Below are 12157 nucleotides of genomic sequence, written 5' to 3' on the forward strand. Positions count from 1 at the left end.
GTCACTTGGCTGGGAAAGGAGCTATTTCCCAGCCGCTCCCTTGGAACTGAGGCTATCAAAGCTGCCTTGTCCAGTTTAAAGAAGAGTTTCAGCTGGGTTCTCCAGTTTATGGAAGCCTCCTAGTGAGAGAGACACCCTGCAGGGGTCAGACAAATCCACACCAGGAAGATTTCAATGCTTGAAGTGAATCAGAAGGAATCCCACATTCTTTCAGAGTTGGGAGGTTCTGTGACCTTAAGGGACAAATTCACAGGTCCAAGCAGCTAACTCAAACTTCTCCTGTGTGTTGGGACTTAGCTTAGCTCTTTACGTTGGTGTTCTCCACAGCTCTGACTGAGGCAGCATCCTGAAACATAGCAGGGAGACTGCACCACCCAGAGCCTTGGAAATCCTCATTCCCATCTCAAGTTGCTCTCAACTGCCAAAAGCTGTTCCTCATGTCCAAATACTCCTTTTGCTTCAGGCTGCTGCTCTCTCTCCTATTGTCTGAGGGTATATCAACACTACGGAGACAACATTGGCATAATCCCATAACGTAGACGTAGCTACGTTTTTATGTATGCAGAAGTTTTTATGTTGGTGTAGGAATACAATCATGCTGAACAAAGTTAGTCATATCGATGGAAGCCCCCATCCACTGGTGTACCTGTGTCTACAGCAGGGGTTTCGTCAACATAGTTACGTCGGTCAGGGTGTGGTTTTTCACACCCGTGACCAACCTACTGATGTGGATATAATTTTTCAGTAGAGACCAAGCCTCATATAGGAGTTCCTTTCCTTCACTTAGAAGCTATTTGGCATGCCCAGACTATCTCCCTCCTTTCCCAAGTCTGTTGTTCTTAGAGAAATGAGTCCCAATCTCTCTTCCTATCCTTGGGTTGGCTTTGTGGTACTTGTGGTATTTCCACAGCTTTCCTGAGTTGTGGAGACAAGATCTGCACTGATTATTCCAGGGGCAGCTATGTCAGGTGTGTCAGTTTGGGAAATTTGTCTATGTAAGACTTACAAATTCTGGTTCACTTTTTGAAATTGCTCTATCGTTGAATGCCTCAGTGTATATTGATTCAGCCATTTGCTAACACCATTTTTGCTATGTACCTCCCCATCCTGGTCTAGGGAGATGCAACAGCAACTATTAACTGTCATTAACCTGAAGAGTTTTCCATTCACATAAAGCACCCTAGAATAACAGGATGGCTGGAGGCTGGGCAAAACTAGTCCTCCTCAAACTGTCTGGAGGGGATGAGGTTGAAGCAATTGAAAATCCCCAGCAGAAAAGGAAAAAAGACAAGGGGTGCTAGAAGTTGCTGTCAAACGGGCATGCTCACTGAGCAAGTAAGTCTTTTGACTGCCTAACCTGAACAAGCTAAAGAAGGCCTGCTACAAGAGTCAGGGGAGAGACCATGACCAGGAAGAAAAGACTGGACCAGAGTGGGGTCCAACAGGAGGGATCTGAGGCCCCTGAAGGCACTGACCAAAACCAAAGAATGCTCCAGGGTGGTGAGGATCGAGGGACAGAACTGTGTACAGGTGTTTGTTACTTCTCCATAGATCTCTTGTGCTTTGGCCATAAGATAAGTATGATTGGTTTATAGTTTCACCATTTGGGGACATGTGACAGCTGATGCAGTAACGGAAACTTTGCAGAGGAATTTCTAAACCAGAGGATACAGGAGAGTGGACCTCTGGGGAGAGTGTGCTTGAGCAACTGGGATGTCTTGGAGGACTAAGGCAGCTGGACCATGAGCTCTCATTTCCTAGAAGTGGTATCAGACAGAGTCTGTGCCTGGAAAGCGCGCCCACAAGGCCAGAGCCAAAGACTACGGCTGGAGCCTCCTCAGGCTGAGGGGACCTTAGAAGCACACAGATCTAGTGTGCGGTCCCAAATGCAGTTGCCTGGTGGGCATCTGCAAAGTGGAGCTCAGTCAGCTCTGTGCCATTAAGACTTCAAAGAGCTTCACTATCACCTCCCTACTTTCACAGCACCATAAATAGCATAGTTTCTGCCCCACTCAATCATGCTGCTTCCCAGATGCCACCCCCACCACACACACCTGTTTTCCCCTCTCTGGCTATGAGGACTTCATTCATACATGCCTCAGTGCATGCAAACCCTACTGTTTGTCTCCATAGCTCAGTTAGCTGTTTGCATCTGTCCTGTGCATTTCCCAGCCCTCCCAATCAGGGTCAACTAGCATCAAACTTGTCAGTGAATTCATGTCAGCCTGTAGACTCATTTCGGCTGGAAGGGATCTCAAATGAGTTATCCAGTCCATCCCTCTGTATTGTGACAGGAATGATTTCATCCCCCAACTATCTGAGGCGAGTGTCAAACCAAGCCCTAATTAGCTCCAGGGAAAGCTATCACACTCTCCCTCTTGGCGACTTACTTCTGCTCCAGATTGTTCCCCCGATATTTAACCTACGTTTCTCCTATTACAGCACAAATCCATGGGCTTGTCTCCACTCACTGAGTGAGGAGAATGGACTGATTTCCCATGCTGTAATAGAACTGCCTGTGAGCAGTAAAGGGATCTCATCTGATCACCAGGCTTCCATCCAGCCCTTGAATAAAAAGCTTATCATTTGTGCTACTCCTCTCTGAACTCTCCAGTTTGTTCGTGTCATTTTATGAACTGAGGGACTCCAAACTGAGCAGACTGCTCTGGCCTAGGCCTGATGAGTGCCAAGCAGAGCAGAATAATTTGTGGATTTTTTTTTTTTTTTTAAACACTAGAAACTCCTATTAATCACAGAAAGCAAATGTTCCACTGAGATGGAGTCACCTTCCTAAACCATCCAGGCAAGGACTGCATCTTTATGTACCAAAAAGCCTTATGCACACAGACTATATTCAAATAATCCTCCACAACAACCACTGCCCAGTTAGTCCCATTCTAGACCTGGACATTTGGTGGTTTCTTCTTTCATTAGACTTCACACAGGTCTTTAAATGACTCATGAGTCTTTTCTTCCCATTCCTTCAATGGGGAAATTTCACTGATGTTAATCCACCCTCAGTTTTATATCATCCATGTACACAAGTAACCACCACTGCATCTTCCAAATAGTAACTATTTCCATTAGCTTCTCATTACACTGACTTATAGCTTGAGTTTCCACTTGCAGGTTTTGTCATTAGTGATTACTTTGTTGTTCAGATCAAGTCTGTGACTGTGTCATGCCCTGACAAATTCAGAGAGCCTTTACATACTGCATCCCCTATTATCAGCAATTACGTCAGAGAGGCTATTGGCTTTGCCTGGCACCACCTGATTTTACTAACCATGTGTTTTTCACTTAAGCACCGTTCTCTCAAACACTCATGCAATAGAGACAAAAGCCTGGAAGAAACAGGTCAAAAACCAAGGTTTTCCTGAAGTTCATCTGGTTCCCTGCACAACTCAAGAGTTCCATTTTCTCCTCTACAGGTTAGAGAAAAGTTAAGGGAACACAAGACAACCCCCTAAAGAAAAGCAGGATCACAAGACAGGATTGAGAACTGGGATATCTCATTCTGGGGCGATATGGTCTGGTATAAGCAGGGAGAGGGAATGAAAGGGGAGCGAGGGGTCACAAACCTTGGTGTCTTTACTACATGTTGCCGTCAGTTCCTCTGCTTTGATGATGTGCAGGTTCATTGTTCACACTTTTGGCAGCAGAACTAGTTTACCCAATTGCTTCCTTGGAGAGGAAAATCTAAATAACATGAAAGGCAACCGTGGCCCGGGTGAGACAGAGTTCAGAGCCTTACAAACAGGCAAGACTATAGACCAACAGCTACACACAGCACTATTCTGCAGGACTGATAGTGTCTTTGGAGGTCATGCATGCCAAAAAGGAGCATATTTTGTTTAAGGGAGGGGGGACCAAGAACACCCAGCAAACAAGAAGCTTTCATAACATCTCCTGTCCCATGAGGAGAAGAGATTTAACTACCTCACCCCTGCTCTCCCCTTTGAGATCTTCACTGGCCCTTTCAGAATATTTATAGGGTTGTACTTCCTAAAGCGTGCATAGGCAACAGAGTTGAGCTGGGGCAGCCACTAGGAACTGGACTAATTTGTTAAATACTCAAAACTCTCACAGTCCTACCACCAAGATTGTTACACAAAGCTCAGAAGTGCTTTTTGCTACCTTCACACTGCTTGAACACTGCAGAGGGAGTGTAACAAGGCACAGAACCTGCCTCTCCCTTTAAATACGGATAGTGGCTCACTGATCTTTTTTAAATAGAGTCTTCAGCCTAAAGGGCAAACATTAATTTAAAAGGAGCCTTATACCCAAATGTTACCATCCACCACAGATACCTAACTATCAAAACAGACACAGGAGAATGGGACAGACAGCTCTGAGATGCACACACTGCAGGAAGATATTTCAGCTGTTTAACATCAGTGGAATCTGGCTTCTTCCCTTGCAGCAGCCCATGCCCCACAGCAGAGAATTTTACCCTTGCTTTTCAGTGCCCAGTCTGACATGCTAGCAGGACACTGGGAAGCGTTAGTGCAATCCAAGGCCCTTTTGCTTGGCTTGCTGAACAAGGCTCCCTCCCACAGCTGGAGAGATCAGTTTTCTATTTGCATTTGGGGTAAAGCCACCCTGACTCTCCTTACTTCTCATTATGAATAGAGTGCTTCCTCAGTGGGAAGGCTTACAGTTCTGATCACTAGTCCAGTTCATGAGCCCAGACACCTCCATTTGGAAGGTGACACAGCAGAGCCAAACAAGACAGGTTCTGTATACAGGATCTATATACAGGAGACTCTGTGGGCACTGGCACAGCACACCCCAGCTCACTCAGAGTCAACACCAGGCTTTCACCCAGGCCTTGCAGCCTGTGGACAGGCCCAGAAGTAGCAAGGACAGAGCAAAGAGCTGAGTGAAAATACCAGAGGGCCAAATATGGATGGAAATGCATCCAGGAGTGCCTAGAACAAATTGTTTTTTAAATGAGAAATGTGCTGTGACTCATCTCCCAACTCTCCATGCACTTACCAAAAAGCATGCAGAAAGCCACACCTCTGAGCTCTACAGGGCAAGGGCCACATCCCTCCCTGCTCTGCAGACCCCACACAGCCAGGCAATGGCATGCACAGCAACAGGAAAGGCTCTGCTTTAGAAGAGAGAACTATTTAAAAAGTGGCTAAGCACTGTTGTTCAGCCATCCGTAAATGTGGAATACAAGTTTTTCCAGTACCCACAGCACTCCTGTGAGGAAAGCAAGCACAATCTACATCTGCTGAGCAGAGAAGTGATTTGACTCAGGCAAAGTCACAAAGATCAGTGGCAGAGGCAGGATTAAGCTCAAGACCATTGGTGTCACCACTGCCAGCTAGTGGTTGACTGGCAATTTATGAAGTCCATCATTTTTTTATGCTGCCTATAGTGACCCAGCTGGCTGTTCTAATCCTCTAGGCTAGAAAGTTTACTTAGAGGTGGTGAAAAGTTAAGATAGGTTCCCAGCAAATGAATCCACCAGGAGAGCCTGGGACATCATAAGATCCCACTTATTCCATCTGTTGCCTATCAAGCCAGATCCCTGCTGACTGGTATCATGGAGTTCTACTGCATATTCAGTTTCTCAGAAGTGTAGAAACAGATCTCAATGATTTTAGTATCTTGACAAGGAACATGGATAAGCCATTGTCTTAGTGGCAGTCTCTTAGTGGAGAGGCTACATGAAAATGAGAGAGAGTGCCATAGCCAGAGATATCCACTCAGATATCCAGCGTTGGCCTCTGAGGAGCCCCATAAGGAAGGAATAGGTTGAGTTTGGCATCACCTCTGACTGGGTCTACTCTGCAAAAGAAGGTACCACTATGGAAGATACAGGCCAACTACAAAGGGAACACGTAATGATGATGGCATGCAAACAGTGAATTTAAAAGGGTTTGTAGTGGACCTTGGTTATGAGGCACAGCCAGTTTTAGAGGTTTTTAAAAAAAAAAAGTAGGCACAAACTCTCCTCTGGGAGACCATGCAGGCATTCTAATCTATTCTGGATTGGGGCTCAATTGGGCGTATGCCCAGATCTTTTCTCCTCAGCAGAGGAGGTGCTAGCTCATTGGGGGCCCTACGCAGGAATACTTTTGAGCTCTTCCCCACAACACATACTAAAAAAGCAAATACGTATCTCCCTTGAGCTGCTCAGGGCCTTAAGCAATTGCTTAGTTTGCTTATGCCTAGTGCTGGTTCTGTTTCTCAGGCACAACCCCAAACCTCAAGAGAGTTAAGGGAAAAATACAGAAGAGCATCAGTTAGTATGGGCATCACAAAAAGCATTAAAGAGGACCTGCAGAGCAAGAGAACATTGGGACTGTGCCTTTCTGCTTCTTTCTAACCAATTAAGTGGCCTGGGAAGTTTTTTTGCCCCAGAAGATTCCTGATATTTTTTTTTTTAGAAGTTAGAAAGTCAAGTCATCTGCCCTGAAGATTCTATGGTGATTGGAGGACTAGAGAAATAATGACATCACAAGAGTCAAAACTGAGCAACTGAAAGGTGCAGGGAAAGGATTTTTTTTCAGTTGGGGGAAGAAGAAGGTGGCTCATTAACTGCTTCAAAGACTAGTCTTTGGAAAAGGACATCTATGAGATATTCAAAACACTCCTACAGCTTCAATCAAAGGTGCAAGAACTGAAAATACATAGCCTCTGAGATCTCCAAGGAGACCAAGGGAACCAGGGAGTCCGATTTGATATGTTTGATGTTTCTAAGGTTAACGGAGATTTTAAATACTCTCAGGTACTCTCGCAGGTCACCTAGGACAGATTATATAGTGCCCCAATGGCACGCACTAGATAATACTCCGCCTCCCAAAGGTCTGGGCGGCTCAATCCATTAGTATAATTAATGAAAAGAAGGAACTATTAAAGGACAAAAATATTATTAGGAGGCCAGTCATATGCTGCCTTGGTCCACAGCTCTAGGGAGCTTGAAACCATTGTACCATTCAGTGAAACAAAGCTGACTAATCACAGGAACAGACACACCAAACTTACTGCACCAGCAAAGGGATAGTCCTTATGGTGCAGAAACTTCACACACACTGGACAGGCAGCCTTTGGGGCAGTCCATGATTAGGACAATAACTGTGCTGCAGCAGGGTGGAAAGCAGTGAGACATCCTGCAACAGCTTCCTAATTTAAGCACACCAGGCTCCCTCCTCTCCTCTAAAGAGCTCCTAAATTCACATTTTTCATAAAGACTTCCAGACATGTTACTCATTAGGCTCTTCTTGTTCAGATTTGTACCCTACTGTTAAGGCCTTTAGACTAAGATTTTGGGGGCAGCCTTTATCTGTCTGCACAGTTCCCCTTTTACAGTGCCATGTACATTCACCATGCTGTAAGTAGTGATAAATAACTTGCCTGTTCAGAAAGCTCCACTTTTGTAAATACTAGAGTCCTGCCTTGCCCTTCTTTCTAGGATTATTCATTGCCATTATTGTTTAGGGCTAGGCAGATCCCAGAAGTTCTCACCTGCAATGTGCATATAACCCATGTTACCAATTGCCCTTGGTTCCCAATCCACACAGGATGGAAATGCAGCCAGTCTATTACAATTCTCAGCTGGACAGTCTGGCTCTTTAGCTCAAGTTGTAGAGCTTTTCGCTTTTAGCTCTGGAAGTCCCCAGTTTAATCCATGGTATGTTGGCCAAGATGCCAGCCACTACTCACCACAAATGGGATTGCTCATGCAACAAATACTTTGTAATCCCTGAGACAGACAAGCAGGGCAATACCCATTGTTTCTTATAGAATATACAAAAGCCTCTGGAGCTCAGAGCACACCTCCTAAGAGTAGCATAACAGACTCTTTGATTTCAGAGCAAATGAGACTATGGTGCCCTATCTAATGTCTTCTCTTGCTTCAAGATCACTGGTCCATGCAATTTTGCAATCCTCTCCTAGGAAGACAGTATCATATGGTATGATAACTTTGAATAAGGAAGTAGATTTTGGAGCCCATATCCGCCCAGACCCAGCATGCAGAGTTTTAGCAGGTTCTTGCACACAGGGCTCTGAATCTTCGCTAGGAACACCAGACATGACATTGTGCAATGAGGGGATTCCATTCACTTAGAACAAAGTTTTCAGACTGTATGACTTGGATACATAAAACTATTGGCCACTCACCTGCCAACAAACTGCCCCGGGGTTCCCTACTGCGGTGACAGAGTTCACAATCCTGTATAGACCATCCCACGTTAAATCCTGTCAAACCATTCACTCACTGGCACTGCATAATGGGAGATCCAAATGGGCAACAGATCTCAGCCCTATGCTTGGCTGCCATGGAGATGTTAGGACTCTGTTTCCTTCCTCTCCTATGCAGTGAAGAGTCTTCACAAGAAGAAATGCAGACAAACCACAGACAGGAGCAAACTCTTAGGTAAAAGACTAAGAAGGCACAGAGAGTGGAGAACAGCAGGCCAGTCCACATTTATCCTTTTGCCTTCTTCCAAGCTAATGTTTGAGGAAGAGGATACTTCAGGGAACAAAATCTTTTCTGCCGAAGTGGACATTAGGAACATAGGAGTTACCAAAACAGACTATTGGTCCATCTAGGTGGTAGTTTGTCAGTGAAGAACATCTGATACTACATAGACAGGTTATCTTTCCCCAGCACATGGTGTACATAATTATGCAATGCACTAGGGGAAATTCCATTTTGACCCCACCCAGAGATCAGCTCACACCCAGAGACAGAAAGATTCAAAGCTCTAGTCATTTGACTCTCTGCAGTGCAGTTTCAAATGCTACTCCTATTACACACACACACACCTGAGTTCTTGTACGACTTAACTACTTTTCAACTACATTTTTTAATTCCAGAGTGGGGTGGGAGAATGTTAGGGTTTTGTATGCAACTTATTATAATAGTATCTTTATTAGACTGGCAGCAGAATAGTTCCTAGGGAGCTTCATGGAGTCTCTAGTTCACCTCCTGTTTTGAAAGACGGAAAACCTCTGCTTGGGATAAGGATTTATTTTTAGGACCGAGGAGGGAATTTTAGAGAACAAGTACAAAAGTTCACATTTAAAAGGTGATTTGTTGCCAACCTCCCCGAACTTAAAGGGTTCAGAACTTGGGGAAGTGCAACAGGCAAAAACTACGTAGTTGGCATGGAAAGTGGACAAACTGGTTAAAGCATTTGGGCCAGGATAGCTGTACTTGTTGCTGTTTCTGCTGAGGAGTCTGACCTCTTCTGACACAGGTAAGGACAAACCATAGACAGGTGTGTGCTCTCAAGGCACACACAAAGCCTGGTGGCGAGCACCCAGTACACCGACATCCCATGTTTGTGTTACTTTCTTTCTCCATGATGTGCTAAAGAGATTATAGTCCTAGGGGTTTTATGCAGTTACCAGATGGCAAAACCAGGTAGGTTGAAAAGAACTGCTCCTCTTACTCTCCCAAAATAAATATTTTTCAGCCTCCTCACCACCACCACCACATACCCACCCCTCAGCCCTAGAAAGCCCAAAGGCAAGACCAGCAGCCATATTTAAGGGATGTGAGAATAGCCAGGACAGTAGTGGTGAAAATTTCTGCAGCACAGAACTCTAAGGCCATGTCTATATATACAGCGCTACAGCTGTACCGATGCAGCTGAGTCACTGCAGCACATCTAGTGAAGACACTCTATGCCAACAGGAGAGAGCTCTCCCCTGGGCATAAAAAAAACAAAAACAAACAAAACACAAAATGTCCATGGGTGGCAGAAGCTACGTCGATGGGAGAAGCTCTCCTGCTGACATAGCGCTGTGCACATGAGTGCTTATGTTGGTGTAACTTATGTTGCTCAGGGGGTGGAATATTCACACCCCTAAGTAACAAATTCTGCTGATATAGGCTGTAATGTAGACATAGCCTAACGTGTCACCCTCAGCTCTGGGAGTCAGGAATTTACAATACAAGATGTCCCCAGCTGATGGGAGGAGAATGCCTAAGAAGGGACAGGAAAAACAAATTGTCCAGCTGGACCTCAGGAATGGTTAGCACATGGAACAGGCCTTTTAGTTTTGGGAATGGATGTAGGAGACCCTATTTCCATCAACACCTCCCCAGACCCTCCAATGGGAGTTGGGCTAAGGATTGGGTTGGATTCAGGTGGTCTGCTGCTGTTTAAATACATTTGTCTTAGGAGACTAGAGGCAGATAGCTGGATAGGGTAGAGGTGTCAGTACCATGATATTGCCTCCACACGGTCCACTTGGCAGCGGGCAGCCCAAGGGTGCCTAGCCCTTTAATAGAGGCTCTGCCAGACTCCAGAGTAGGGCCTGCAGCTCCGGTTTCAATGTGGGAAGACACTCAGCTCCCCATGGAACTTTCACAAAGGGGCCCTGTCCCTGGTTTCTCCTCCGCCCCTTCTGTGGCTGTAAAGGAGAGAAGCCTCTTTCAAACGGGGGGAAGGGGGTGTCCTCCCAGAAAACCACCCTAGGAGTCACAAGGGGAGAAAGGGCCAAGTGGAAGCGCAGGCAGTAAGGGAAGTTCAAATGCTGAGGGGCTTGTTCTGAGCCCGGGAGGTGACGTGGGGGGGGCGGTGTCTGAGAATCCCGGGACAGGAGGAGGGGGAGGCTGCGGCCTCAGTAGCTGGGCTGTAAGGGCTGAGCAGCCTGAGGTCTCCAACTAACGCCAAGGCAAACGCTCCCCTACCAGCCTCCGTCCTGTCAGCTAACAGGGGCAGCCCTGCGGCCCGGACACTAACGGGGCACCGTGCACAGCCCGCTCCCGCAGAGGCGATGGTGGGTCCTCACTCCCTAGAGCGCAGCAATCACCAGCCAGCCGGCGCCGCGCACCCCCGCGGCCCAGGGCCCAGCCTAGCAGAGCCGGGGAGAGCGAAGTCCCTGCCCAGGGTGGGGGGCATCAATGCAGATCGGACCGGCGGCACCCCCTACTCCCCCGCCCCGCAGCCGGATGGAGGCCGGGAAGAGGGAGCGCCTCCTCCCCCCCCCCTTTCCATTAGGAAACTTTTACCTTTAAGACACCAGCTCAACTTGCCAAGCGCAGCTCCCCCCAGGCGGGCCGGACTACCCCAGCACCGCTCCGATCTTTGCTGGGGAACGGGTCCGGAAAGAGCCCGGGGGCGCGGACTGGCGAGACCCCCCCTAGAGGAGGGGAGCCGAGGGGACCTCCGCCAGGGCAAGGCAACACACCGCCAGGGGCCCCCCCTCTCTCGCGGCACCGCACGCGCTAGGGCCACCCCCTGTCCCAGCGCAGTCCGGAGGCAGGTTACTGTGTCTTACCTCTCCAGTTGCTACTCTAGAGACGTGTTCGGCTCCAAGCCCTTGTGCAAGGGAGCCCCGCTCGGCAGCGTTCCCGAGGCAGGCAGGCTGCCCTGCCTACCGGGGGAGGGGTGCCGATGGGATTGTCTCACAGCGCTCTGGCTCTGCCCCCTCGCCCTCCACCAACTCCCCCCCCCTCCCTTATTTCTTTCAGGCTGCAGGACACAGGGGGCCCCGCCCCGCCTCTCAGCGCGAGGAGCTCCCGCTCCCACTCCCACTCCCAGCTGGGCGGACCCAAGCCAGCCAGCAGCCCCGGGGATTCCAGAGGAGTCTCGCAGCGCTGGTGGCGGCTGGAGACGCGAGTAGATGCTGCTGCTGCTGCTAAGGCCGGCTGGGACAGCGGGAAGGGAGAGCAGGGAGGCAGTAGGACAGCTCTCACCGCCTTCCCCTCCTCCTAGTTCCTGGAGCTCTTGATCCAATTAGTTGTCTGTCACTGGGGGATGAGCCTTGGCCCTGTCCGACAGCAGGTGGGGCTGTGCTGTCCACACTGAGGAGCAGACATGGGGGGACATTTTGCCTAGGAGCAAAACCACGTGTCCACCCAGAGTGGGCAAGGGAGGGGGGGTTGCTTTTCCCAGGAGAGGCTTTAGGGTGCACTCTATGCTCAGGAGTCACTGGCACCAGAACGTGTTTAGCCACGTGTATTGTTAACTGTAACTTTTAAACAATGTTTAGGAGTTGACTTTTTTTAAAATTTTTTAAGAGCTGGGGAGAGCAGGAGGTGACACTGCAAACAGCAGTGCTCCAAGTCTCAACTGGCCCAGGGCTTTGGGGGCACTGCTGTGAAGAAGCTCACATTGCTGGAATCCCAGCTGGCTCCTGGTGGGTCATCACCACTGGGCGGAAGACCATATCTCTGGAGTCT

General features: G+C 48.0%; 2 protein-coding genes across 5 annotated transcripts in view; one reads left to right on the top strand and one right to left on the bottom strand.

The window, feature by feature from the left end:
* PACSIN3 (protein kinase C and casein kinase substrate in neurons 3) overlaps positions 1–11409 on the bottom strand; it is a 27840-nt gene extending 16431 nt beyond the window's left edge. For 2 of the 4 annotated variants that reach the window (XM_067557685.1, XM_067557686.1), the window contains exon 1: positions 11254–11409. The gene's annotated coding sequence lies outside the window, so the exon portion shown is untranslated. The remainder of the gene's footprint in view (positions 1–11253) is intronic. The other 2 variants (XM_067557689.1, XM_067557687.1) reach the window with 1 other exon arrangement.
* Positions 10634–12157, top strand: part of DDB2 (damage specific DNA binding protein 2) — a 24014-nt gene continuing 22490 nt past the window's right edge. The window contains exon 1 of the mRNA XM_067557695.1: positions 10634–10752. The gene's annotated coding sequence lies outside the window, so the exon portion shown is untranslated. The remainder of the gene's footprint in view (positions 10753–12157) is intronic.

Source organism: Emydura macquarii, unplaced genomic scaffold (assembly GCF_026122565.2).
Source record: "Emydura macquarii macquarii isolate MOO-44397 ecotype Brisbane River unplaced genomic scaffold, CSIRO-AGI_Emac_v2 contig_1876, whole genome shotgun sequence".
Lineage (NCBI taxonomy): Eukaryota > Metazoa > Chordata > Testudines > Chelidae > Emydura > Emydura macquarii.